The sequence below is a fragment of the Haemaphysalis longicornis genome, unplaced genomic scaffold, assembly GCF_048455015.1.
Source record: "Haemaphysalis longicornis isolate Haplotype H1 unplaced genomic scaffold, Haemaphysalis longicornis Haplotype H1 scaffold_6, whole genome shotgun sequence".
NCBI lineage: Eukaryota > Metazoa > Arthropoda > Arachnida > Ixodida > Ixodidae > Haemaphysalis > Haemaphysalis longicornis.
The window spans coordinates 89023680-89050654 of NW_027526407.1; the positions used below are offsets into that span (position 1 = coordinate 89023680).

At 46.3% G+C, this 26975-nt stretch overlaps 1 long non-coding RNA gene across 1 annotated transcript in view; it reads left to right on the forward strand.

Annotated features, from left to right (window-relative positions):
• Window positions 1–26975, forward strand: part of LOC144141749 (uncharacterized) — a 35019-nt gene that overhangs the window by 91 nt on the left and 7953 nt on the right. The window contains exons 2-3 of the long non-coding RNA XR_013316688.1: window positions 17311–17462; window positions 20948–21051. This is a non-coding gene — a long non-coding RNA (uncharacterized LOC144141749). The remainder of the gene's footprint in view (window positions 1–17310; window positions 17463–20947; window positions 21052–26975) is intronic.

The following is a 26975-nucleotide window of genomic DNA, read 5'->3' on the forward strand; positions in this document are numbered from 1 at the left end:
TGAGTTGAAGATGACGTTTTCACTTATACCTCAAGGTTTTATAACGCATCGAGAGAAAATAAGGAAGGCAAAGTTACGACGAGCTACCATTAAACCTACAGCACTAAGGTTTTATAAAATAGCTGTTATGAACTTATAGTGCCTTTTTAAAGGCGCCATGAAGAGAAAATGCAACTTCGTTTAATTTGAAAGAACAAAGATTCAGTATCTCACTCAGCTCCATTACTGCCACAAAAGTTATTTTTTTAACAAAAAAAATGCAAGACATATTTAAAAACTTTCGAATTTTGCGCCACAGTTACGTGTTATGAGCAAGAATGACGTCATACGGGCCAGCAATAATACATAATTTTCAGTGCGTTAACTGCACGTTAGCATTCAAGAGATACGATAAAATGGAACTAGAGGCCCCATTACAGACGTCCAGTCATATGTGGTCGCGATAGGTCAGTTAGGCGGCCGCCAATCACACAAACAAGGTTCCGTGACGTCATAGAAAAGTTGCGGGAAATTGGCTAGGGGGTCGCGACTGCTTCAAACGTTTTCTTTAATATCTCCATTATTTGTTCGAAGATTGCGATGATATTGGTATCATTGTTATCGGGACTAAGCACTGTTTCTAATAAACCTAACTTGTATTTTGTCTTCATGGCTCCTTTAGTGGTAGATAATCGGGCTGAGTGGCTAATAAAAAATTTTTAAACAAGAAGAGCCCTTTAGAAAAAAATATATGCATGTTTAAAAACTTTTCCGCAATGACATTTCGGAGGAAGAATGAAGATGTAATTAATAAAAGAAGCCATTTTTAGCCGTGGAGTATAGTACCATGTATCAATGCATATTATATGCAGCATACTTGGCCGCAGCCGCCGTCGTTGTGGCACGTTTGATCTAATATTGCTACTCTCAGGAGAGGCCATTTTCAAATTGATTGATTCACGCCCCGTGACTACACTGGCTAGCAAGGTCCTTTGAGGAGCTGAAAATGGGCAACAAAGCATCGACTTTCTCACGACATATTTTAGGTGGACAAAATTGCACGCCAAAAACCTATAACGTTTGATAGAAACAATGACATTAATTCAAGTGCTTGCGTAGTGGCAGGCACATACATTCTAAATGTGTCTTATTTTAGCTGAACAGGTAAATTATCTTGGTAAATGTTTTTGCTGTAGAGACGTAGGCACTACAACTCCAGGAAGCAACAGACATGCTCATCTGAACATGTGCAATGAATTACCTTTTGAACCTAAAATTTGCGGGAAGATGACTCGACCTGGGGTGAAATGACACGACGTTACGTTGATCTTGAATGTCAACGTGACAACGTGACTACTCCTCTTGAGGCCTATACTTTGAACGACCAATCTCGTTCCATGAATGTTTGCCGTTTGTAAGTCCCGGCATTTCTAAGCATGGGAAAGTCGCACCGTGAGCGGGTACGGCGTACAGAACACCTAGATTTGCGCCGACGAGAATTCCAGTTCACGCGACTATTCATCTCTCAGCAGCATGGAGTAGCAGCCCCAGTAAAACTGCACCACTCTTATGTGTCGGCGAAACGCGGGCAATGCTAAGAAGACTACCGGCACAGCTAAAGAATGCACTTCTATATGGCAATAACGCAATTTGGTAAAATGGCCACTTGCCGGGGTGAATTACGCACTCTGGTCTTACGCCTATGGCGAAAGCGTGCAATAGGTCAAACACAACTCAAAACATTCGAGCTGTGTCCTAAACGTCCACAGTATGCAAGCTTGTAGAGTCGCCTTCGTTGTCATCATCATCATCATAATCATCATGATAATCATCGTCATCAGTAGCAGTATCAGCTTTCTCAGGCTCCTGCAGAACGAAGGCCTTTTCCATTGACCCCCGACCGCTCCTGTCCTGCGCTTCTCGATTCCACTGTTTACCCCCGAATATCCGCATTTCACCCCTTTATCGAAATTATGGCCTTCTCCTTCTTCTAGACACATCTGTTGGTGTCCACTCTGTTAACCTAATTGTCCACCGCTTGTCGGTTCGTCTCACTACATGGCCACCCCAAGCCCATTTCTTATTCTTTATTTCAATTATGATATCTTCTGGTCTAGTTTGTTCTCAGATCCATGTAGCTCTTTTCCTGTCCCTGAGTGTCAATCCTAACCTTATTCGTACCATGTCCCGTTGAGATGACCAAAGTTTCCTTTGTAGCTGTTGAGTACGGTGCCAAGTCTCACCCCCGTATGTGAGCACCGGCTGCATGCACTGGTTGTATATTTTTCTTTTGTGTAATAGAGGTAGCTTACGTTCCGTTATTTCGGAGTGGTTGCTGAACGCTGTCAAACCCATGTGTTAGGAGGCGCTTTTTTGGGCGCTAAAGAATTAAAAAAAGAAAACGTGCGCGTGCCGACGTGAACCGGCCGTATAGGCGTTTCCTAGTCATCACAGCCAAGCGACGCATGGCGCCATCTAGGGGCATGTTTGAAGCTACGTATACGTGCTTGCGGCTCACAATTTAACCGCTCAGAACCGTTGGCTGTCGTATTGTCAGGAGCTGGCGAGGACGAGCGTTTCTCTTGAGAAGCTACACAGATTATATGCTGTTTCTATTTGGGGATCAACTTGGGAGCGGATCACCCGTTTGAACCTCTCCCGCGGGGTGTGAAAACGAGGATTGGGGTTCTTCCATCTGTTTCTGAAGCAGATTGAGTCCAGATTTTGTTTGTTAAGGCATACGAATAATCCATTTCTACGTACTGTCATTCAAGTGCGTCTTCGTGATTACATACCTGAATTTGTTGCGACCTCTTTTGGGGGTAGACGAGTATGTCTTTTTGGTTTAATGCCCGAAGTTAAATGTGCTTTCAAATTATTGAGAGTGTGCTTTTCGATAAAGTACTTGGGCAATGTAACACGCACAAAGTGGTATAAGGCCCTCATTGATGTTATGTTACCCATTCCCCAATACAGGTCTATGTTTGCAGTGGGAGGGGAAGGTGATGTGCTTAAGAGGGTAAAGAGAACGCCTGTGCGCGCCTCCGTTAAAAGCTTCTTTTTTCAGCTCCACAGTGGCACGCTTCTTGTAGAGCCATGGCTCGAAGAGTAATGATTAGACATACCTTGGAAAATTAACACTCGCATATGCTCAAAGCTGGAAACTATTAACCACGTTTTTCTAGACTGCCCATACGGGAGATTTCACTGGGACATCCTGCAGCGTACTGTTAAAAAGGACCTGCCCATAAACCCTTTCGTGACCCGTTTTCTCCCTGTAGGTGATACAGGAGGCGTGCTATACGACATGTTTATGTTGATCAGCATGCACAACTTGTGCGGCACAAGGATGGCTGACAGGCACGCCGATACGAATGCGGCGCCCGCCAGAGAATATTTTATTGAGAGTATGGTCAACATACGTGAGGTATACAGAGCGCTGAGCGAGCCACCTGAATGGTTACCAATGATAGATGAGCTTGTTCAACTGAAGAGATTTTAAACTTGTGTTATCGCAAAGGAGGTGAATGTTATGAAACGACTGTAACATGGTTTTTTGTTTGAGACAAACGGTATTAAAGAAAAAAAAGCTCTCGTAGTGTAGTTGTTCCGCTCTTGCGAAGCAAACGTCCTAACACTGGTTCAAATCCCGTTACAATATTTTTTTTATTTTCAACGGTTTTTCATAGGTGAATATTAACATTTTTATCAAGCATATAATATTGGTATGACATTTTTATGATTGATAAATGGGATTTCGGGTATTTTCATTGCCTTTTGGCCAGTTGCAGCTACTGATTCCTTTACGTTTTTGTGGGTTGGCCCCTTATATGCCGGTGTCGGCTTTTCTGTTGAATATTTTTCAACACCGTGGTTTTTAACCATTGTAAGTCCGTTTTGTCTGTTATTTATTTATGTTCGGGTTGCTTTGCCTGATTTAGGCACCTTTATGCTGTGATATAACCCCAATAGCAAGCTCAGATGACGGCTGACTGTACTGACTAGGAAGCACATACATGTGAACCGGCCAAGGATACTTAGGCAGTGCGCGGGGGTAAAGAAAGAGGAAGGAGCGGTGGCATATCGGAGGCGAGAGACTGGCGGTTCGCAGAGATCTCAGCTGGACGCGAACGCCCAGGAGACTCGAAGCGAAACCGCATCGCCCTCCACCCCTTCGAAGTTTGCAAGCCCTCGCAGAGAACGCAACGCAACCCTCTTCCTGGATCCGTGAGCGCAAGGGCAACAGTGCCACGACTTGGCAATGGCAGCGCCAACGGCCATCACAGCGAGCAAGCGCACTACTCTGCAGCTCAACCACGTCATGGTGATCATCCAACCGTCAGCCCGGACTTTTTTGAGTGGGACCATTTCATGGGACATTTAGTCTACTGATTAGATTAGTGTGTGGGTAGTTTGTCTATTTGCTGATGCAGTTCTCTCGAAAATACAGGCCGAATCTGACGTCACTCGATTCGCTTCCTCTCTGTTAATTCGTTATACCCTCCTCAAAAACAACCTGCTTCACGAAAATGGTATCCAGGGAAGCATTCTCTGACGAAATGCCAGAGAGTTGAGGAGAAAAGGATTGACGGAGAGGCAAGTACTTGGTGCCGGATATCGACTTGAAAAAATTGCAGTCTTTCGGGAAAGCGCTAGGTCTGACGGGCAGGGATCTCGAGGAATGGCTAGAAAATGAAGCAAATGCCACCCGACAGGAAAGACGGCTCTCGAGAGAGGCCGAAATTCACGGGCTTGAGCTTCAACGCGACGCGCTAGCCCGCAAGATACTTTAGCAGAACAGAGAAAATCGCAAGGAGCAATTATAGACCTAGACCTGGATTTTGCAAAACAAGAACGTCGCCTTGAGAAAACAAAAACATGCAGAAATGGGAGCATCAAACCCGAGGCACGTGCAGGTGACCCCACCAGAGTTGCACACAGCGATGAGGCCGCGTGCACCAGAGGAGAAGACAAAGATTGTCAGCAGTTGAACGCTGTAGTGAAAGGTGCGCGCAAAGCGGGGATCTGAGCCCTGGCCCAGGCATGCACTTTTGCAGACGCACCGCGTGCATACGAGTAGAATGCGCGAGGAGTTAGCAGTGGTGAGTAGCCGTATCTCGAGCTACCTAAACAACTGGCACCATGCCCTCTTATCAAGATATTCGAAGTTAGAATGGGGCCTCAACAAAAGAACAGGAAATCAGTGCCGGGGCTAGTGTTGCGCGGCCAAAGTAGGCGAGCATAGAGTGACCTGCCTCGTGCGCACGGTTTGGAGTAAGTGCGAGCAAGTGCGAGCAAGTGCGAAGAAGTGCGAGGAAGTGCGAGTTTGGTAGCAAAATCCCAAGCGTCAAGGGATAGCACCTGCGCCTCACTGCGCTAGAGGTCAAATAACAGTCGCGAGGATTGAGCGCGACCGCAAAGTAGCGGGTAGAGTTAAGAGTTGTCGGAATGTCAAAATTTTCTTGAGGGATACATCGTGCGGCATTCATAATAATGCCCAATCCAAAATCTTTTGGATAAACCAAATTGACGGTGAAGCTAAGGTTGCGGAGTAGAAGCGCCGCGAAAAGGTGAAGACGAAGCGCACTGCCTGGAAGAGGTTGAAATCACGGAATCGATATGGCCCGGAACAGGGCTCACTAGCGAAACGGACACGTCCGAACACAGAACTGTGGAGAATGTGTGTGTGGTATAGGATTGTTGCGAAGATGAGAGGAAAATATGTGAGCACAGCTGGTACTAAGAACCAAACTCATAGCATAGTGTGGGTATGGGTCTGACTAGGACTATATTCCACACGCGGCTGTCGTGTAGACAGCGCCGGCGAGCGAGGCAGGCAAGACACAAATGCAGCCGACGCCAACTTCCAAGGGGCTTTATTCCCAAAACCACCCCAGCGCTTCTATCTTCTATGTCGTCGGCATCGTCCCACTACGGCGGACAGTCGCATTACGGCTAAGAGTGCATTACGGCTGAACGTCGCAACACGGCGGAGAGTCTCACTACGGCTAAATGTGCGTTACGGCTGAACGTCGCAACACGGCGGAGAGTCTCACTACGGCTAAATGTGCGTTACGGCTGAACGTCGCAACACGGCGGAAAGGGGACCCTTTCAGCCGATCAGCCGTTCAAATAATCTGCTGCTAGTTGCGTTCAGCATTGTCGCAGCTGGGCGTTACGGGCAAGAGCCTGCATATATATTTCGGCGTGTCTTTCCCGCATTTTCATTGTTCTCTGGGACTTGTTTTATTTTTGTTTGTTAATTAATAGCTCTCCAACGTATATCTTCCACGTTTTTGCATTAAAAACAGTAGCCACTATGCCATCAACCCTAACCCCGCGCGCAATATCCCTTAGTTGTGTTCTTCAGTGTATTTAGATTGCTATTGTAAAATATACACATTGTGGCAGAAGCTGCCAACGCAAAAAAAAAAGCAGTCGTTGCACAAGACAGAATCATGCGTATTTTCCTGAATCGCCGACAAATGCAGGTCAAAGATTTCGTAAGAGCGATAAGATTGCCTGTAAGATTGTCTGTTTGAAAGATTGATTGATTGATTGATTGATGGTTTTACGCGCCGACGCAACACAGGCGATGAAGCTCAAAATATCCCCAGTGAATTTCCTTTCCTTTTCCCGTCGCAAACCACAACCCCGAAGGTGCGCCGTAGTGGAGGGCTCCGGATTAATTTTGACCACCTGGGGATCTTTAACGTTCACCGAAATCTCGAACACACGGGCGTTTTTGCTTTTTGTCTCTATCAGAAAAGCGGCCGCCGCGGCCGGGAATCGAACCCGCGACCTCGTGCTCAGTAGTGCAACGCCTTAGCCACTGAGCCACTGCGGCGTTGTTTGAAAGATTGACTGAAAGATTGAATGCTGTAGTGTTTTCTCTGTCCACTTTTCGCCCATCCTGCGCCATTTGTTAACCACTCATTTTGTTTTATTAAACCCAATTTATCTCATGCTCCGGTGTCATCTCCATAAGCTGCTTCGCATCTAAAAGCAAGTTTTAGGTACGTTAAGATAATTTTTTAAGAGGACACAATAGTTGAAAGGAAAACAGGTCAGCCTTTAGCATTTGGATCAAGGCACAGCTATTTTGATGGCAGTTAAAGACGGTGGTGCCGTCTATATGCAGTATGCATTGAGGAATTAAAACAGAGAGGAATATCATTTGTTAAATTAAAAGGAGCAATGGGCCCAAGATCGAGCCTTGTGGAACTCCTCTAGTAACTGTGACAGGGTATGATATTGCTGTAGAAATTAATGTCTGTTGCATGATTAGTAGACGGCTTCGTATCAAGTTATGGCAGGACCTGTTACCCCATAACGCTCAAGCAAAATGAAAAGAACGTCATGGTCCCTTGTGTCGAATGCTGCCGAGAACTCTAAGAAAACCCAGCAGCAGCGTCACAGCGGTCAATGAACGATTTAGTTTTGTCTGTTAGGCACACAGTCATAATGTTAGTCCATAGGACAACACGAAAACCTAACTGAGAAAGGGGGAGCAAGCGGATGTTTTTAAAATGGCGAAAAAGGCTGGTTTCAATTAGTTTTTTTTAACCTTATCTGAGAAGAAAAGGATAGATTTGGGGCGATAATTATGCATAAACCCCGCGAGACCTTTTTTGAGTAAAGGAATATTGTTCGATACTTCAAATTCTTCTATAAATAATACGTATTTAAAAATTAAACGCGTATTTAGCCGTACCACTACTTCAGCCGTAAAAAATAAACACGCGAAATACGCAAGAAATACAACAAGTGCCGGAAAACAATGAAAATGCGGGAAAGACACGCCGAAATATATATCCAGGCTTTTGCCCGTAACGCCCAGCTGCGACAATGCTGAACGCAACTAGCTGCAGATCATTTGAACGGCTGATCGGCTGAAAGGGTCCCCCTTCCGCCGTGTTGCGACGTTCAGCCGTAACGCACATTTAGCCGTAGTGAGACTCTCCGCCGTGTTGCGACGTTCAGCCGTAACGCACTTTTAGCCGTAGTGAGACTCTCCGCCGTGTTGCGACGTTCAGCCGTAACGCACTTTCAGCCGTAGTGAGACTCTCCGCCGTGTTGCGACGTTCAGCCGTAATGCACTTTCAGCCGTAGTGAGACTCTCCGCCGTGTTGCGACGTTCAGCCGTAATGCACTCTTAGCCGTAATGCGACTGTCCGCCGTAGTGAGATAGAACCATGTCGTCGACGGGTCTCCCGTTGCTCGAGGGTCAGGAGTCGTTCGACTCCGCCACTACCGGTGGACGATGGCCGGCCCACGGTGGAGGGGAACTCGCCGGGTTGCTCCCCCGCCGCCCCGCGCTGTGATGTCAACATGGTCTACGCTCGGGGCGGCCGCCGCCAAGCGCCGTAGCACATGTGGCTGAAGTATTCTGCTCGGCTCGCCGAAGCCACTTCGAGCTCCCCACTTCCAAGCGCGACGGTGGCGCCATCTCACGAGGCGCGAGCAAACTCCCCTACTTTTGCCATCTTATTGCGCAAGCCGCGTGGTCGTAGAAGAGCCTCGCGGGTGTCGGGGCACTGCCGCGTACCGAGTAGGGATCGCGGTTTTCGAGAATTCCCACAATCTACAAGGGTGCGGAATGGGAGAGGCGCAAAAAGGTTAAGATTCAAAAGCTGGCGTCGTCACTTCCCCGTCTCCGCCGCGGTGCATGTACCTGACGGCGCACGAGAACGACCAGTTTCCAGTGGGTGTTTTTTTTTGGTGGCAATTCCAAGCCCAGTTGTAAGGTCTCTTCTACTTTTATTTGCTGCCTCTATGTTCCTAAGTTTACATTACCAAATTCTCTCACCATATATTTCCATCCTAGAACTTAGTTACATGCACGTTATCTCCCAGCTGAGCTTACTGGCATCTTCAGTGTACTTCTTCCCCTCTTCACTCTAAACCGGATCAGTGAACTAAAACGAAAGACGAACGGTCTGTTCTCTTGCAACGCTCCTGACTTCCTGTTTAAAAATATTCCGTGAGAGGTGGGCTGGGTCATGCACAAAATAATGTGACGATTCTAAGAGACTTTAACTGAAGATATCATAGGCCAGAAAAACAACCAGGCTTGCACAAATCTCGATGAAAGAGCGCAACAGGCGGTCTTCCGCACCAAAACTAACAGACTTCGTATAACGGTGAATAGGAAAAAAATGGCAGAATCTCCACTCCGTAGATGATGGCGAGGATGCGGAGAACGGGGACTCGAAATGGCATTCAAGTTGCGCCCCGGGTGACATCCGATTTGCCGCCCGACCGTCATTCGATTTGAGCCTTGAGTTGCACCTTGATTATTCCCTAAAAGAAACTGGAACTCACGGCTAAGCTCGAATGACGGTCGGGGCGCAGGTCGGGTAGATTGCGCACGGATGGGCGCGGACGGTTATTGGGAAATCCTAATGTACTCCGCAACGTTAGAGGCGAGGGAGTAAGCCATTTGACTCTCGGGTCATTGCCCACTAACTCACGGTCATAGCCCAATGGGTAAGACGACTGACACTACCTATGTCTGGTCTACCAGACACATACTCGAATCCGTCCGGTGCCTGTGTGATTTTTTTGCGATGGTAAATGCTATGCGCATGGACGCGGATGGACATTGTGAGGTCCTAAGGTACCCCGCACCTAAAAGGCCTGATTATATAGTCAGAAACGCTAAAACGTTCTTCGGGGATAACTTACTTCGTCAAGGCGTTTTTTGAAACTGCACTGAAAGCGCCTAGAGTGCCCGTAATTCCTGTTATCTGCCACCGTCATGAAGACCATGTTCCTGCTTTAATGGGGCCGGCGTGGCTTCGCTCCAGTCATACTTCGCAACTAACCTAGATTGATCCGCCATTGTGCACATACAATTGATATTCGCCGTAAGGAGGACTCTTTTCTGTGTGCAAAGGGCTCAGTCGAGAATTCATGATAGTTGCGCTAATATTACGCTAATCAATACTTATAATGATGTTAAAGCTAAAAAATTCCCGGAATCTATGCCGTAGCACAGACGAAAGACGCTTTTTTGTTGCCATCAAGAGAAGACATTGTCCAGACACCGCACGAGAGAGACTGATACAGGCCCTGTAATTTTCTTAAAGGCAGTTCAATACAGCCGCGGTGTCGTTATTACTGGAATCATTTATTTCCTGAATGACCGCAATACTTACCCCCATTCGCTTAGTCAGTGCTGGTACTGTCTTCTGTTTTTCATATTTTCACATTAGGTTATTCAGCAGCAAATTCTGTAAAACATGTCATCTCGCCAAATTAGCCCAAGTTGTTATTCCTGCTGGAGATAAAGCGCCCTTGTGGAAACTATAAATGACTGAATCTGAACCGGCTCCCCGAAGTGAGCCGATGCCGCGACACAAGTAGCCGGAACAAGCGCGTAGGAATTCCAGAATAGTAAACCGCTTTTTGCTGAGTCCAGATGAGTTTTTCTTGGCATCAGCCGGAGGAGGCCTGTCCATCCGTTCATTGCTGGCACCCGGAGCCGCCGTTCGTAGAGGCACTGCATGGGCGCAAGACGAGGGCATTGCAGCCATGGCGACATTGAACTGAAGCGCCAAAGCCAGAGTCCCGAGGAAAAATATTGCTAGGCAAACTGGACTTTCGCCTAAGCGTAATTCAGATTCACCGAATATAGGCCAACTCGGCCTTCGTGCGTCGCTCACCTGACTCTTTACTTTTATTTCTGTATTGAGCGAAAGCATTGATGTGGCTCTGTGTGCGTGCTATCTCTTGCTAAACTTTACAGTGTCATAGCATGTAGTTACCCAACAGACCAGGGCGCCGAACAGGAATTTTTTCCTGTTTGGTTCGGGTTCGGGTTCAAGCCTTTCGAGTTCGGTTCGGGTTCGGTTCCAAAACACCACTTCGTTCCGGTTCAAACCGGTTCAAACGGGTTCAAACGGGTTCGAAGAAAAAAGCAGGCGTGTTTTCGTTCTGTTTAGTTTTTTTGTGCTCGTTTTCTGTTTCCTTATCAAGGCGGCATAAAAACAAAGTCATAATGAATGTTTCTTTGTGCAAATAGTTTGTCTTGGCCAAACTAAACACCCTAGAACACTTTTTCAACTTTTTTCTAAATATTGAGTGCTTGCAGAAAGTAGTCAACCAACGCATCCTGTACTTAGATAAGGGGGCCGAAAGTGCCTCAGCCAAAAATTACTGCTCTGTCCTCACCAGATAACTTAAAAATTTGCTTTATATATTCTTCTCTCTTTTCCGGTCTTGGCTTTCTTCGACCGCTGAATGACGTCATTACAACAGTGTAGCGGCCATTTGCCGGCTTTTGTTAAGTTGCAGAATAGAACGCATTTGATAGCCACTTTAAAAATAAAGCCACAAAAGCGAAGCAGAAACGAAAGCTGCATCCGCAGCGACGAGCAAATCACGCAGTGTTGCTCCGTGCTAGAAATCGCTATAGTTTTCGCAGTACTTCCAGATGCGCAGAAGAGCGAAAGAGTTTGTAGAAAGTGTAGATTATTTTTTTGCTATTTATTTTTTATTTATTTATGAGATAGTGTTTTTTATTTGTATATTTATTTATTTATTTATTTATTTATTTATTTATTTATTTATTTATTTATTTATTTATTGTTTAACGCGCCGACGCAACGCAAGCAATGAGGCGCGCCATAGTGGAGGGTCCAGATTAATTTTGACCACCTTGGGATCTTTAACGTGCGCCGAAATCTCGTACACACGGACGTTTTCGCTTTTCGCGTCCATCAGGAAAGCGGCCGCCGCAGCAGGGAATAGAACATGCGTCGTTAGGCTCAGCAGCGCCTAGCCTTAGCCACTGAGCCACCGCGGCGAGTTTATCTCAAGTTTTTAATACCTCCTTTAACTGTACAAGCTACCGCAAAACGTTTTCTATCGTAGCGTGACGAGTATGTGGCGCAGTAATGATCACTTATAATGAACAAGCAGCAGTAAGGATGACTTGTAGAGAAAGAGAGAAAATAACGTCTAATTAAATCGAGGCAAACGTGCAGAGAGGCGTCCTTATTCGAGGGGGCCGAATCGACAGCCGTTTCCATCAAGTGCAACTGCATTGCTTGAATGGAAAGCGCTTAAACTTTGACTAGTAAACAAGGACGAGAAAAACTACAACACAGGACAAGGTGCAAACTAACAACTGATTTATTTACGTGGATGAACATATATATACACACGTGCTTGTGTGAAAGGAGATACAAAAAAGATACAAAAGATACAAAAAATTTTGAACGTATGTGATTACAACTGCACACTGTGGTACAAGGAGCGCGTGCTCAGTTCTTAGCGCGACAAGAAGTCTATTTCTCTTTTTGATAATGTGATAGATGGTGCGCTGGCGTATTCCCCTTCTTTACCAGACACCATGCTGTATGTTTCCCATATTTCGCGCTGCATCTTGTTTCTGGACCTCAGGAGCACTGAAGTTTTATCGTACTCAGGCGTGTATCCAGACCTTGCACAATGCTGTGCCAAGTTTCTCGGCGCATTTATCAACGAGCACGCGTACTTGTGCTCCCTGATCTTCAACTGACCTGATCTTCAACTGAGAGCAACTGATCTTCCAGGCCGGAGCTGGCCATGGCTGTCTCCCAAATCTCTGTGGAAACGTGGAGGTTGGGTGGATCTACGGTACACTTGTCGCAGCAGCCTTCTATGTGTATGAGGTTCCCATGCTCTCCACAGAAGCGACAAAATGGAGAGAGTTGTGTCCCGTGAAAGAGGTGGAGCCTGGTGGTGTGTGGGAAGGTGTATGCCCGCAGGTGGAGTAATCTTTCCTGATTAATTGGTAGCGATTTGAGCGGGGAGGAATACGTTCTACGGAAGAGGCTATTGTGCTGAGTAACTTCCTGGTCTGTGACTGCAGGATGCATGCACTCGGGCCCGGCTTTATCAGCGCTGGCTAAGCGGGTCAAATCTCGAGCCACGAGGTTGGTTATCTTGTTTGCCGGGGATGCCGGTATGACCTGGTGCCCATACAATCGTGACTGTCTTGTTGGTGGTTTTCGATTGATCATTGGAAGTGTTGTAACATGCAATCGATCGTTGGCAAAGTTGGGCCACACCTGCTAAGAGCCTGTAATGAGAGTTTTGGCACCGCTTCCTCAGCTTGACGGGGGCTGTGTTCGGGGGTTGAGATTCTACACCTGTGGGAGGCTGCAGAAGGGTGGCACAAAGAAAGAGAAGGTATTGAAGAATGCTGTCGGGCCTCTCTTGCACCAAACCAGGTGATCGTTCCTCTTTTGTTTTCTGTTAGTTTCTTTCCAACCGTCTCCCCTCATATATATACACGTTTTGAAAACGCTTTGATGAATATACAAGGTGCATTAGGTCACTAGTTATTAACTTTAGTGCGAGCTGCAATTTTAATATAGAAACAACATAACAGCGCAATACGGGCATAGAGAAAAACCTTTTATAGCATTCAGGTGGTCGTTACATAACATTGCGGCTACTTTGTGCTTGACAAAATTTCATGATTGATCCAGAAGGAGAACGCTGCAAAATTTCCAAATGCCAAGGGCCCCAAAAATATCATGTGTGGTCCGACCGTCTAATCCGCCTTAACGGACGCGCTAATTTCTGTAATCCAAATTAATCAACACAACAGTCCAACTAATTCACATTAGCTCATTCACTCACCGAAGTAATCCACCCCAGTCTACCCGCTAACCCGCATTATTCTACTTTAATGCATCCGCCTCTTAAGTTCAAGGTTGAGCAGATTCAAGATAACATGAAAATGCTATCAAATATACTTTAAAAGTGGAAATTAGTATCCTCCGTTTTATTGTGTCTCATGTTCTCTTGGAACAGTAACCAAAGGACACAACGGCGCTGTATACAAAAAAAGTGACGTTAACTTTGAGAACTACGAGTGTTTGTGTTGCAGTGCTGTTTGTATGCAACTGCCCATTCAAACTAAAATCAGTGGAAGATATGAATTGATCGTTGATGGTGTCCCTGAAGGCCTTCACATGCGGGCAGGGATGCATGCGAATCAACCGCACATTGAAAACTTTAAACGATTTTAAACAGGATGCAGATAGAAACCATGAAGAATATTCCATGATATATTGTCTCCTAATATGCGTTTTAACTTAAGTTATGCTAAATTTAAAAGATAATTGGGAGAGATGGGCAGTACCCAACGCAAATTGAGAGTATATGCGGACAACTCTACATTAAAGTGAGGGCGATAGTTAGAAGAGAACATGACGGGCCTTGGGAACTGCAGTCTATGCAAAATATTTCATGGTGCTGTCTGGCGAGTGGCAAAATATGTACTGCCGCAACGTAGGTACCGAAATGGAAAACTAGGAATCATATTTTCGAGGCCCCGGAAATCTTAGGAACGGTTCCTTCGATCCATTTCGCTTCGGGTTCAGTTCCAGTTCCGGGCAAAAATTCGGGTTCGGTTCCGGTTTTTGGTTCGGTACCTGTTCCGGTTACACACGTTGCAACAGACTGACTGGCTGACTTCGCCGGATACGTCACCGACCCTTGTCATAAATGCGACATTACCGGATACATCTAAAGTGGTTGGTTTTTTCTGACCCTGGCGGAATTTACAAGCATCGTTGATGCCACATCTTCTCGCAGCATGACCATATCGTAGACACTCGTAGCACTAAGGTGTTTGGTACTTTCGGAACATGTCTTCAATCCTGCTGCAACGCGACACGCAGGCGATCTGTCAGCAATTAGAACAATATAGTGGCTCTTGAAAATGTCTCCCGTATGCGCCATGATAGCGGCCGCACCACCCTTTTGTAGCGTGAGCTAAACTGGCCGAGGTTGAGTAGTTGTGCGTGGCTCCTGGAGAGCCGTGCTGCGCATGCGCGAGGAGCACTGACGTCACACGGCGCACAGAACGTTCCTCGCTGCCCGGCGTCTCTCGCACACCCCACGCGTCCAGCGTCTTCGCCGACCGCCGTTCAGCACGGGTCGGCCGGTCCACTTAATGATCATGTGAGAGAGAGAGAGAGAGAGAGAGAGAGAGATAAAACATCGTTATTGTCCGGCAAAATTGACGCTACCTAACCTAGTTTCAGTTGGTCCCTTGGCATCGGCTACCTACACGCACCCAGCCCCCGAGGGGACAGTGCTTTTGGCCGCTGACGCTCGAGAGCCTCCAACACTTGCTGGACGGCCCTGTATTGCACGTCGTAGTCATTGCTTGCCACCGCATCCGCTAGGTGCGGCGGTAACGTCTCTGTAGCACCGTAGTTCACTTTGCAGTTCCACAGGATATGAGCCATCACGGCCCTGTCCTTCCTACACACTGCGCACACATCGCTCGGATACACGTCCGGGCACACGTGCTTGGCTATCACCGGAGTCCACATCGCGCACTTCGGTCATGCGAGGGGTTGCCTGGTGTGAAACCGATGGCTAGTGCGTCGCAGCAACACCGGCGCGTGCCTGTGGAACCATCTTAGCTCTGCGGCGATTGGGGACGCTGCTCCAGAGCCGCTTGATAAACTGACATGGGTCACATAATGCGTATACCAAGTGTGTGTCATTGAAGCAGTAGAAAGCATGATAATCAGGCTTATCCTAGACAACCACAAAACCTAAGAATAACCAACTGAACCTTACCTCATACTACGTATATCCTGGCATAGCCGAGCTACGCCACTGCTAATTTTTTCAGCATTACTGACTTTTACAGAACTACAGCCTCCCTATTGTAACAAAGCCAAAAATTACGGAGTTGGATTGAAGGAAAAACATGTTTTTTGAAGCAAACTTGTGCTCCCCTAACAACTGAAAAATACAAATGGCGGCGAAGCAGCAGTCAAAATAAGTGACGTGCGCAGGCGAGTGTCGCTGAAAGGAATGCCACGGAGTCAGCTCTGCGGGAATTTATCTTTCAGCGCGGGTGTTTCTCGAACCATCGCATTACATCGAGAACACAGTAGATAAAAGAAGACAATTGTAGGCTATTGGCGTTAGGGCGAAACAATCTCCCTATAAAATTATATAAGAGGGGTGGTATAAGAAAGAAAGAGTGGAACGTGCACTTCACTTGGGACTCGATAGCACAACCCAGTGCAGCCGGGCGGTAAAATCAAAAACATAAATAAGCAAAACCAATGCATGGTTCGCGGCATTATGATCTATTTGAAGGCATGGCATCACCATTCATTTGACAGACTAAGTAGTTTTGAAATAGTTCCTGCGCACCTGTAACACAGATTTTTATATAACGCGGCCCCGATACAGCTATTTTTTGAGGTCTCTTTAGTTCCAATCAAGCACCATGCAGTTTTGCCCCGTTACGGTGGTGTATTCGGGTTAAGTGACCTTCTACTTGATGATATTAGATACGCAGGTAAGCATCCGAACAAGATGTATTTTTTTACTGTACAATGATCAATACATTGCGTCCGTAGGTTAAGCAAACAAGCCATGGAACCCTTAAAGTTGAGACCGCGCAACATCTGGCCCTTCAAAACAGTATGCAGCAAAACGGAATTTAACGCCAGACTGAAGATTAGGAAATGGGGAAGAACAATCTAGTACTTTTACATATCTCCTCTGCCCGAAATAACGCACGGGTCCCTGGCCGACACGCTGTTTTCAGCAAAGAACTATTAAAGGCATTTATAAAAGCGTGTTGCTAACTTCACATATAACCAGTGAATGCCTTGTGGCCGTCTATTTAGAAATGTTGGTGAAAGACGTATTAAGGCGTAAATTAGTAAGTTTGTGGCCCTAATTAAAGATTTAGCAATTACGCGAGTACCAATCTACGCTCACAATATGTTCCCTTTATTGCTGTCCTCTGCTAAAACGGGTACATTACACGTCAGGGTATCGGCGGGAGAAAAAGACAAAAAAAAAAGATAATGGTAAACCCACTGAATAGCTTACGGCGTCTGACGTCAAAATGCGTTAGGGACATGTAAATAGGCACATAGGAGTCACTTGTAGCTATTTAGTAGGGCAGCAAAGTGCGCCTGCTTAATACGCGTTATCTCTTCGTCGTGAGATTGCCACTATGTGCACAGTGGCAGTGACGAGAATCAATTACAAAGGTAATAGATTTTGCAGGGCGGCTAAATTGAGAGAGTGCAACGTTTCTGCGTGTAGGTAGGCCAGTGAGAGCAATTGTGTTTAATACAGCTGAAACGTTATTTTACAAGCTTTTATTTATTTTTATTTATGGTGACGATGGCATGGAGCAGTTGCGTACGATATTTTAGTTTGCTTTCCACATAGGTGCTTAATTATTCGAAGACGTATTGCATTACATGGCTTCTACACCACAAAAATGCTTTAATAAGTAAAGTGTGAATGTGACTTTTATGATTTCTGTCAACACTTTTTCAGAGGAATATGACAGCCCCGTACCTGGATGTGACGCGATTAATCCCACAAGCTTTCATCCGACAATTGGAGATAAAATTCTTTCGAGTTACTGTCGTTTAAAAAGCAAGCAACGGCCTGCAACGGAGGTTGACGGTGACCAATGGGTTGGAACGGTAGGAACATATTACTTGTTTACGGTAAACAACCCAAAATAGAAAATTCCTCGGTTAATCTTTGTGAATGCTGCACTTTTAATTCCTAAGGAGATGACTCTTGAACCGGGCTATTTAGCTTGCGAACATTCCACCACAAGCAGAAAAAACTCCAAGAAGTTTGATCCCCCATGATGTTTCAGATATTTTGAGTTTATGCTGGTGGTAGAAGTCATTTTCTTTTGTAAAGGATGATAACTGACACACAATAAATGGCTAAATATTTTAAAATGTGGAGCAGTTTTCCAGCTACTTTTAAAGGCTCCGGTATACCTGGTTTTCGACACATCTACTTCCAAACACAAAGAATGGCCGAACTGGATGCACTTGAAAAATATATTTTACGCCGGAGCGTTATATGTCTAGTCCACCGAAGTTTCGCATCATGTAACAAAAACTTGGAGCGCGGACGAACCTCAGGGACTTGTGTTCAGCTTATGGATAAATTTCTACGAATAACAAAGGACTTAGGGCCTCAACATTTCGATATGTGTTCTAATGAACCAGAAAAAAAAATGTCTTCCCGCAATGCACAAGTGCTTAGAGGTGAATCCCAGTTCAACTATTGCAGCCGTGGAATGTTTAGTGCTAGGAAGAACTGTTTTTTGTATGTTGTCGTACAGCGTTGGATCTCAGAAACTTAGAAATGAAAAATTAAGCTAAAACTGCAAGTAGTATATAATTTACAGGATTGACAAGTGAGTAGGTCACAAGGCAATTAAAGCATACTTTTCGACTAGAAAACTATTTCTAGTTTTCCTAAAAAGGTACTACATATTCAGCCTACAGGGGGGAAAGCTGCTAATGCAAGCATTTACAGATTTATGGCCACTTTTAAATTTCAGAATTTCACTTACCTTGGCGCACCATCGCCATACGCTATGCCCACTGGAGGTTCATCTTTTTCATGGCGTACTACTCCGCTAAAAGGCAAAAATGGGGATATCTGCCGCGTGAGACACCGTTGAAGAACTCGCGCCTAAAAAAACTAGCAGTTGTATTTCTGTTCTCAGTGCGCTCGAGGACATTTTATGCGTTGTATTCAAGTGACGACACCATGCCCGAAAGGGTTAAGGACATCGTCCTAAGCGTTTACCCGTGCCATACGTACCTAAATAAAGCCATTATTGTTTATTGACAATTAAAAACCGAATAACATAATTTCGTCGGGTCGTTCCACAAGCCAATACACAAAGGCACTAAAGGAGTTAGGCGTTATTGGGATATTGACCAAAACAAGAAATCCACTCATAATTTAGAGGCTTTGCACGCAGACAAAAACATCTCTGAAGGGTTGAAAACCTTCCTTCGAAAGTAAACATAACGAGAAATAATGTTTTATTAAAAAAGCTGTGAGAAGTTTCTAATAACGGCTTGAGCTGCTGCAGTCGCGTTCCAGCCACAGCCAAATCAAAAGTATTCAAAATGACGGCACGTAGTGGGGTATACTGATTCCGATACCGGCGACATCAAATCAAATCAATCAAGTCAAATAATTTATGCTTTGATTTTCCTGTAACGAAATGACACTGCAGGGAACACAGACAAAAAGCCACTAAGGCTTGACAAGTACTGCGCTCTTTGTTAATAGAATACAGCCAATATATTCGGACGAAAAAGTCGATTGTACAGCTGAAAATTGTTTAGTCGTCAAGTTTTATCTGTGCACCTAAATCATAAAGCAAAAAAAAAACATATATAGTAAGTCACAATGTCACGTAAGCAAGAAGCGAGAATACGGTATAGCACGGAAAAAACACAGGGAAACACAGCTTCAACTCGCCCCCCCCCCAAAAAAAAATAAAAGAAAATTACAGCTTTTTACTACCAGTAATAGCATGCTGTGCCTGTCGACGCTGTTTTAGTGAACGTCGTATTCTGAATGTCGCCTCTTCGAACCTCGCATTAAACGGCAAACCGAAAAAGAAAAGTTGAAGAAATTGAGGCCTTGTGTAGCCGACCGCTGGCAACGAGAAGGGAGCTGTATCAAGACAAACACCATGGTGCTCGTCCAATGCGCCTTTCCCGGTGCTGTTTCTGGCGGCTGTGATATTTTTCTCGGGTAAAACACAGGACTCACACTGCTCACATGCGTTAGATGAAAAGCAGGTGGCCAACAGGGCGCAAAAAGCGCCTTGCTTTGGCTACGTTTCCGCGTCAACACTCTGGGGTCAAGAGTTTCGTTGACTTTATTTGTTGGTCATCGCGACCGAAGAGCGGCAGATTTACGGCGAACGTGAAAGTAAATTAGTTGTGAGGGGAACTTGAAACCAGTAATGGCATTACAGCCAATGGAAGTACATTTGTGCGTGTGTCAGCGAATTAATGGAATTAAACCCTAAGGACTTACGCAGGTAATGTCATTTTCGTGCACGTGTGGCACGAGTATTGGTCTTTTTCAGCTGGCTTTCCAACATGTGTTTCGCGTAGACAAGCATGACAATCTGCAGAGAATGTGTGGGTACAGTACCACCTCATTATCCTTTCCACCGCCGTTACATCCTTCCAGAGTCGTTTATGCTGGTCGCCACGCACGGCGTGTATCTTGAAGCTGCCATATTTGTGTGTGCCATAGGGGATGGGGGGGGGGGGGGGGGGGGTGTCCGTGCGTGCACGGGGCGGAGGGTTCTCGGCGGCCCCACCTTTGACATGCTCTTTCAGGTGGGCCCCATACCTGTGTGATAAGGTATGTGACTTTCCTGTGGAGAATGGCTTTCCCGTGAGAGCGGTGACCTCGAAATTTAGTAGCGGGGGCGGGGATTAGGCTGAGTTTTCACAAGCACCATATATCTCTACGCCATTGTCGGCATGAAGTCAGAATGAAGTCCCCAGCTGAATCCGGGAAAGGCTGTAGAACTCACAAAAGCTTTCAAGACCCTGTGAGAAGGAGTTTTGATATAGTCAACAGGCCAAGTTTACGGGCCAGTATGTTCCCCAATAGTGCTGTCTATAAATAACAACGGCAAAAATTAGAGAATAGGCGTGTTGTATTAGCTGACGGCAGGGATAGGAGCATCACCACTGAACATTTCGGGTTGACGCCACTTCGGAGGTGTTATATGCGCACAAATTAAAAGGGGGGGGGGATTATGGAACTATCTCACGTGAGTTACTCTGCGTGACAAAATTTTATACGCCGCTTCCTTTTGAAAAATTTTACATGGCGCTATCTAATATTTTACTCCACCAGAAATACAGCTACCATGGTTCACAGAACATTCTCGCCACTTTAGCCTTAAGTCTTACGTGTAAACTCTGCGCCAATGAGGCGGGTGGCTTAAGCGCGCTCTTTTAATGGCTCTTTACATTCAAACACATAAGAGCCACTTGTCTCCTCGGTACAAACTTATAAGCGCAATAAGAGGAACTACTTAAAGAATGATGTATTTACAGTGATACTTGAAGCCGCTTCTAAAATCTTTGTGGTTCCTCTTTATCTCTTTCAGCTAAGCAGAAATGCATCATGCGAAATTTGTTGTGCTCGTAAAGGCAATAGCAAAGGTATCAAATATTCAGGTGTTCAGAAGCCTAAAAGCCTTCCCTGCAACAGGTAAGATATAATACTTGGTTCCACATCCAAAGAGAGTCTTTTGTTTGAAGGGTTAAAACGTTGAAATAATTTTACTGCTGTCCAGGTACAGTACATCACCACTTCTGGTTATGACATCCAAACTGGAGCTAACAGCGGTCTAACAGTGGGAATTGTTTACTCAAAAAACAATTCTTTTATGTTGAAATGTGATTTTTATGCCAAAACACCAGTACCCGACAAGTAGTGACGCTGTTTGATTGCGTTACTGAACGCACTACTCGGAGGTTGAGCATTGATGGTACAGTACACTGGGTACATGAACGTATATTTTCGAATTATGTCATGGAAAACACACTTAACTGTAGTACATCTCATTTTGATAACAGCCGGAGAGATGAAAATTTTAAAGTGTTTGTGTCATTTTTAAAACGAAACCGGTGCCGTAAAAGAAAAAAAAATTGTATAGCGAGGTGGTGTTCACGTCTATTTTCACTCCCTTACATAGTATCGCAGCGGACTAAGAAGGGCAATTCCGATTGCTGCGATAGCAGGAAATGCACCACGACGCATAAAAACCGTTTTGAGGATGGTAAAGCTGCATGCATTGTAGAACGGGCTCCCATGACTTGCCGTAAGGAATACTTAAGTCAGACCAGCAGCGGCCGACATGAAAGGCTTAAGGAACACCATTGAAGCGGCCATCGTACAACACAAGGCCACGTAGGTCGGGATCAGTACTGCCCTGACTGTCTGTAATGACGTGTCCGCAATACATACAGACTGAAAACGACTGTTACCTGAGCAGCCAAAACCAGAGTAATAAGGAACGCGTTAACATTGCCAAAATAGAAATAGTGGAAGATAAGTGCATTTATATGTAATTATAACAATGTCGCTGAAGGAGGATCATTAAGGCAGATGTGGCGATAGCATTTCATTTGACTTGCAATTGTGTTTGCAATGTTCACTTCTTTTCTCTGTACGTGTTAGTAACGTGACGTTTAGTGTGCGTAGGCGTTATTACTCTCGTTTCAATGAAGACAATCAGTTGCAAGTGAGCACTAAGTGTACCGTGTACTTCTATGTTTCGTCGTTACCATAAAATGTGCGCTATTAGATCTTCAGGTTCTAGTGTGCAGCTTGAGTCACCTAGACGGCACACTCTCTGGTAAAGCTCTTATTTTCCGCTTTTTCGGATAATAAGAGCTTCAACAGGGAGTTTATCACTCAAGCACCTGTATTAATTGTTAAAGTGCCGCTCCACGAAGAAATCAGCAGCAATGTCCCCCCCCCCCACCCCCAAAAAAAGAGAGGCCCAAATGTATTTAGGAGCCTAAGATGTACTTATATATCGTGCTCGCCAACAGAACTCCCCCTTCTAGGTTGGGCACTGTGTACATGAAGATCGCAAAGCATACAAACATAAGGCATGGAAGGAAAGATAGGAAATCCAACACGGGTGAACATAAATGTCTAGAAATATTGCCACCAAATGTACCCTTTGTTTTGTTTAATTGAGGTTTTTGTTTCCAGTGTCTGGCCGTGACCGGCTGTCTTATCTCTGTTGAAAGTGAAACAAGGCGTGTTTCCGTTTCTTCTGCATGCCGTGCAGGCTATCTGATTCGGTAGAGAGAGTGTTTCGCCCTCTGCTCGCTAGACCAGAATGTTCTTTGATTGCCAGTGTTCTAAATCTACGTCAATGGCTCCGGAAACAATAATGGAGAGAGGTAAATGCTGGCCAGGGAAACGCTGAGGGGTTGATTCTATTCGCCGACGATGGCCTGTGCACAGTGGCATCGGAACTGTTTTTAAAGCAAAATTTTCCTACTCCCGTCCAGCAGTTTCACAGCGGATGGGGAAGGTAACCTTTATTTGACCGCAGACACACCCTCTGTGTTACACCCCTTACAGCGCATCACGTGACTCGTCGGGCCCGCTTCCGGCGCTGCGCACAAGGCCCCGTTTTAATGTTCTGCTCAAGTGATCAGCTAAGCGGTGGCCGTCGCGACCGCTCAGCGGATAGGCAGCCGAACAATGCCGCAGCCTTCCACGCATGCTCCACTAGGCCGTTTCTGGCTACGTGACTCGTCTTACGCCTGCGAAGAGGAACGCTGCGTTCGCCGTGAATGAAAGCGAGACCGGGCTCCTTCTGTGAGCGTGTACGGGAGCGAAGGGCTTTGAGGCATAGTCGGCAGTGCAGCTACATCAAAAATTAACCAAACAAAACCAAGACTCAACCAGGCTAAGCGGAACTTTTTCTTTACATAAGCAAGGTTAGCTTAGCCAAGCCGCAGCCATTTTTTGTCCCTGATGGAGAGAGAAATATGCTACAATCAACATAATCAAAATCCTTGTTATGAATTAAAATACTATATAGTTATTTTTATATATCAATATAATTTGTTTTTATTGATCTTTAGGAATTGTGCAGTATTTATTTTCAGCGTCTTGATTTTCTTATAATATTGAGATTCTGGGCAGAAGCCTCAAACACGGGCAAAACGCTGTAGCGCAGGAAAGCAGAAATGCCAAGATGGGTTTCTGTGTTAAAGGCGATAAATATCTTATACAATGGCAACCTAAACTTGTGAGGGAGAATTAAGACATTTGGGCCAGTATAACATCTCGCCCGCTAAAAAAGCGGTCGCACGATACCTTCACTTGAATTAAGCAAGAACTTGAGTATTACCACTGTTGCCACTGAAAATATCTATTATAAGTCACAAATGTTTATTACAGTAGAGTTAGGAACCTGACATTTGTGCTAATGTGGCCACGGACACAGAGACGAACACACATACGTGCATGCTGCATTTCCCCCACTAAAAAGCACACGCACGCGCAAGCCGCACACACACACACACACACACACACACACACACACACACACACACACACACACAAACCCATGCACACACACACACGCCCGCACGCACGCACACGCACACGCACACGCACACGCACAAACACACATACACACGCACACACACACACCCGCACGCACGCGCATCCACACGTACAAACACACACACGCACACGAACACATACACAGACACACACACACACACGGAGGCACGCACGCACGCACACCCACATGCACACACACACAAACACACACGCACACGCACACACGCACATGCACACGCACACCACACGCGCACACACTCACACGGAGGCACGCACGCACACCCACAAGCACAAACACACACACGCCCGCATGGACGCGCGCACACACAGACGGAGGCACGCACGCACGCACAGCCACACGCACGCACACGCACACACACACACACAAACACACACACCCGCACACACACCCGCACGCACGCACACACGCGCACCCAAAAGCACCTACACACACATACACACATACACACACAAACACAAATGCACGCACACCCACACACGCACACGCACACGCACACACACCTGCACACACGCACGCGCACCCACACGCACACACACGCACACATATGCACTCACGGAAGCACGCACGCACGTACACCTACACGCACACACACGCGCGTGCACGCACGCACAGACACACACACAGACACACGCACGCGCGCACATACGCACACGCTCGCACGCACGCACGCACACCCACCCGCACATACTCATGCACACACACACACACACACACACACACACACACACACACACACACACACACACACACACACACACACACGAAACCACGTAAATCACGCACACGGGGATTCTGCCACTACAGCGAAGGGTTCTGCCGCGACCGTCGGTGTGAACAAATTAGTAGCATAAGAAATTAGTGGCATTCCCAGGAATCGCACCTGGACTCGAAGATTGTAATGGAGCCACAGGCCGTCGTCTTACTGAGCTACGCCCACTCGATGAGACGGGAGACAAACGGTGCACTGAAAGAGCACAGTGGCGGGTCTACCACCTGCTCAAACTACCTTGTGGGAAGGGCGAACCGCGTAATTTATGGTAACAGTGTTCCCGTTGTTTAGATTAGGGGCGAACGGAACAGCGCCTAGGGAGAGAGGGGCGAAGAGGGAGCTTTTTGGCGGAGATGCATTAATGAAGAGCTATGAAGAGGCAGTGAGAGAGATAACGTCATATCCGTGCGTGCCACTCCTTTTCACCACTTCCGGGGCGCTTCTCTCCGTTTTCTTTCGGCCGTCGCTAGTGCGTTCTGTCGTGCCTGGTTTCACTCTTTGTAGAGCCATGTGAATAAATTCACGTGACGTCACATGGGTAATCATTGTAGGTGTCGTTTATAGCTTCGCAGTCCAAACACCTTCACAGCGTGGATGAGAACAAGTTGTTTTAAGCCTGCTGCAATACTTTCCGAGAACAATTCGTGAAGCACGCGCTGCAAATCGCGGTTGCTTTAACAGAATTCGGTGAACCTGAGGTGGCTGAGATAGTTCCCATTAATTTGCCACCCACTTATGCTTTCTGAACACTCACTTGAGACAGGCTGTAAATAATTACGGGAATATTCTGTCCCCTTGTCCGACGGCTTTTTGTATAAGAACTTTAAAAGTTGTGGGATGGATCCGTATATTTCCCGTTGATCCGCAGTATACAAGGTGTTTTAGGGAAGACTAAGCGAGTTATAAAAATAGCCTTTAGGAGGTAAAACTGCTTTTCTTGCACGGAGTGGTGAGACACCATGCGGATGCAATAAAACGAGTGCCTATTGCTATTTGGACAATAATTACCGGGTATTTTCCAATTATATTTTTTAATTTTGCAGCTAGGCGCGTGACTGTGATGTGGAAATTGACGAGGATCATCAGTCAACGCGACCTTCAGCGTTATATTTACGATACGGCGGCCGCTTTTCTGATGGAGGCGAAAAGCAAAAACGCCCGTGTGTACGAGATTTCGGCGCACGATAAAGATCCCCAGGTGGTCAAAATTAATCCGGAGCCCTCCACTACGGCGCGCCTCATCGCGTGCGTTGCGTCGGCGCGTTAAACCCCAGAATCAATCAAATCAATCAATATTTACGATCACGTAATTGCCCGCATAACTATGGGCTGAGTTATTAAGACCTCAGGACATGCGCATCTGGATCGTGGCGTCTGCGAAGCGCTGCAAAACCATGCCCACGTGTTGACGTAACTCAGAGCTGCCCATCTCACACGCACTACGCGCTTTATCACGGCCGGGCTAGAGCGGGAGAGCGCATCCGCTCAACCGGGTTGTGGCTTGACCTTGACCCGAAAGGAAAGCTTCTTTCAACTACGTTTCTTTTCAACGTCAGGAACAGACGTTGATGGTGATGGAACAGACGTTTCTTTTCAACGTCTGTTCCTTCTACGACAAATGTTTCTAGACAATTTATACCTCGGGCGGCGCACTCCCGCTAGCGCTCACGCGAGAACACTGCCGCAAGCCACAAGTTCGGGAAGTCTTACTACGGTGCTACCCACCCGGATGTATCGTTTATGCCGAAGGACAAAGTTCTGTGGACACCCGTTCGCACCAGCGGACTGTGCGGTAAACTCTTCTCCTACACTGCGCTCAAACATGTATCGCCAGTGAATTACCGCATGGCTCCTGTTCGCGCTGTTTCTGACAGCCACTTGCATACTCCAGAAGTCGTGCATGTTTCTTGCTTGGATAGATTCACTAGGCACTCTCCCTAGACTTAGCTTGCGGCCAGGATGACTGATGCTGTGCGATTACGTAATGTGTGAGCGCCGGCAAGTATTATTAAAGGTCTCTTTGGCGTTCCCCTTCATTTATTCAACTCCAGTGCTTCGTGATTGTGGCCCTCCTGCACACTTGAATCAGCGGATTTGCGTAGACGCATGCAATGTCTGTTGATTCTTGTAACGGGAGGCGAAGGTACCCCGCATGGCCAAAAGATGACGCTACCGCCTCAACAGTCGTCGAGGGCGCGATCTGAGTGGTACGCATGGGCACGCGAGGCGAAAGTACTCCGCTTT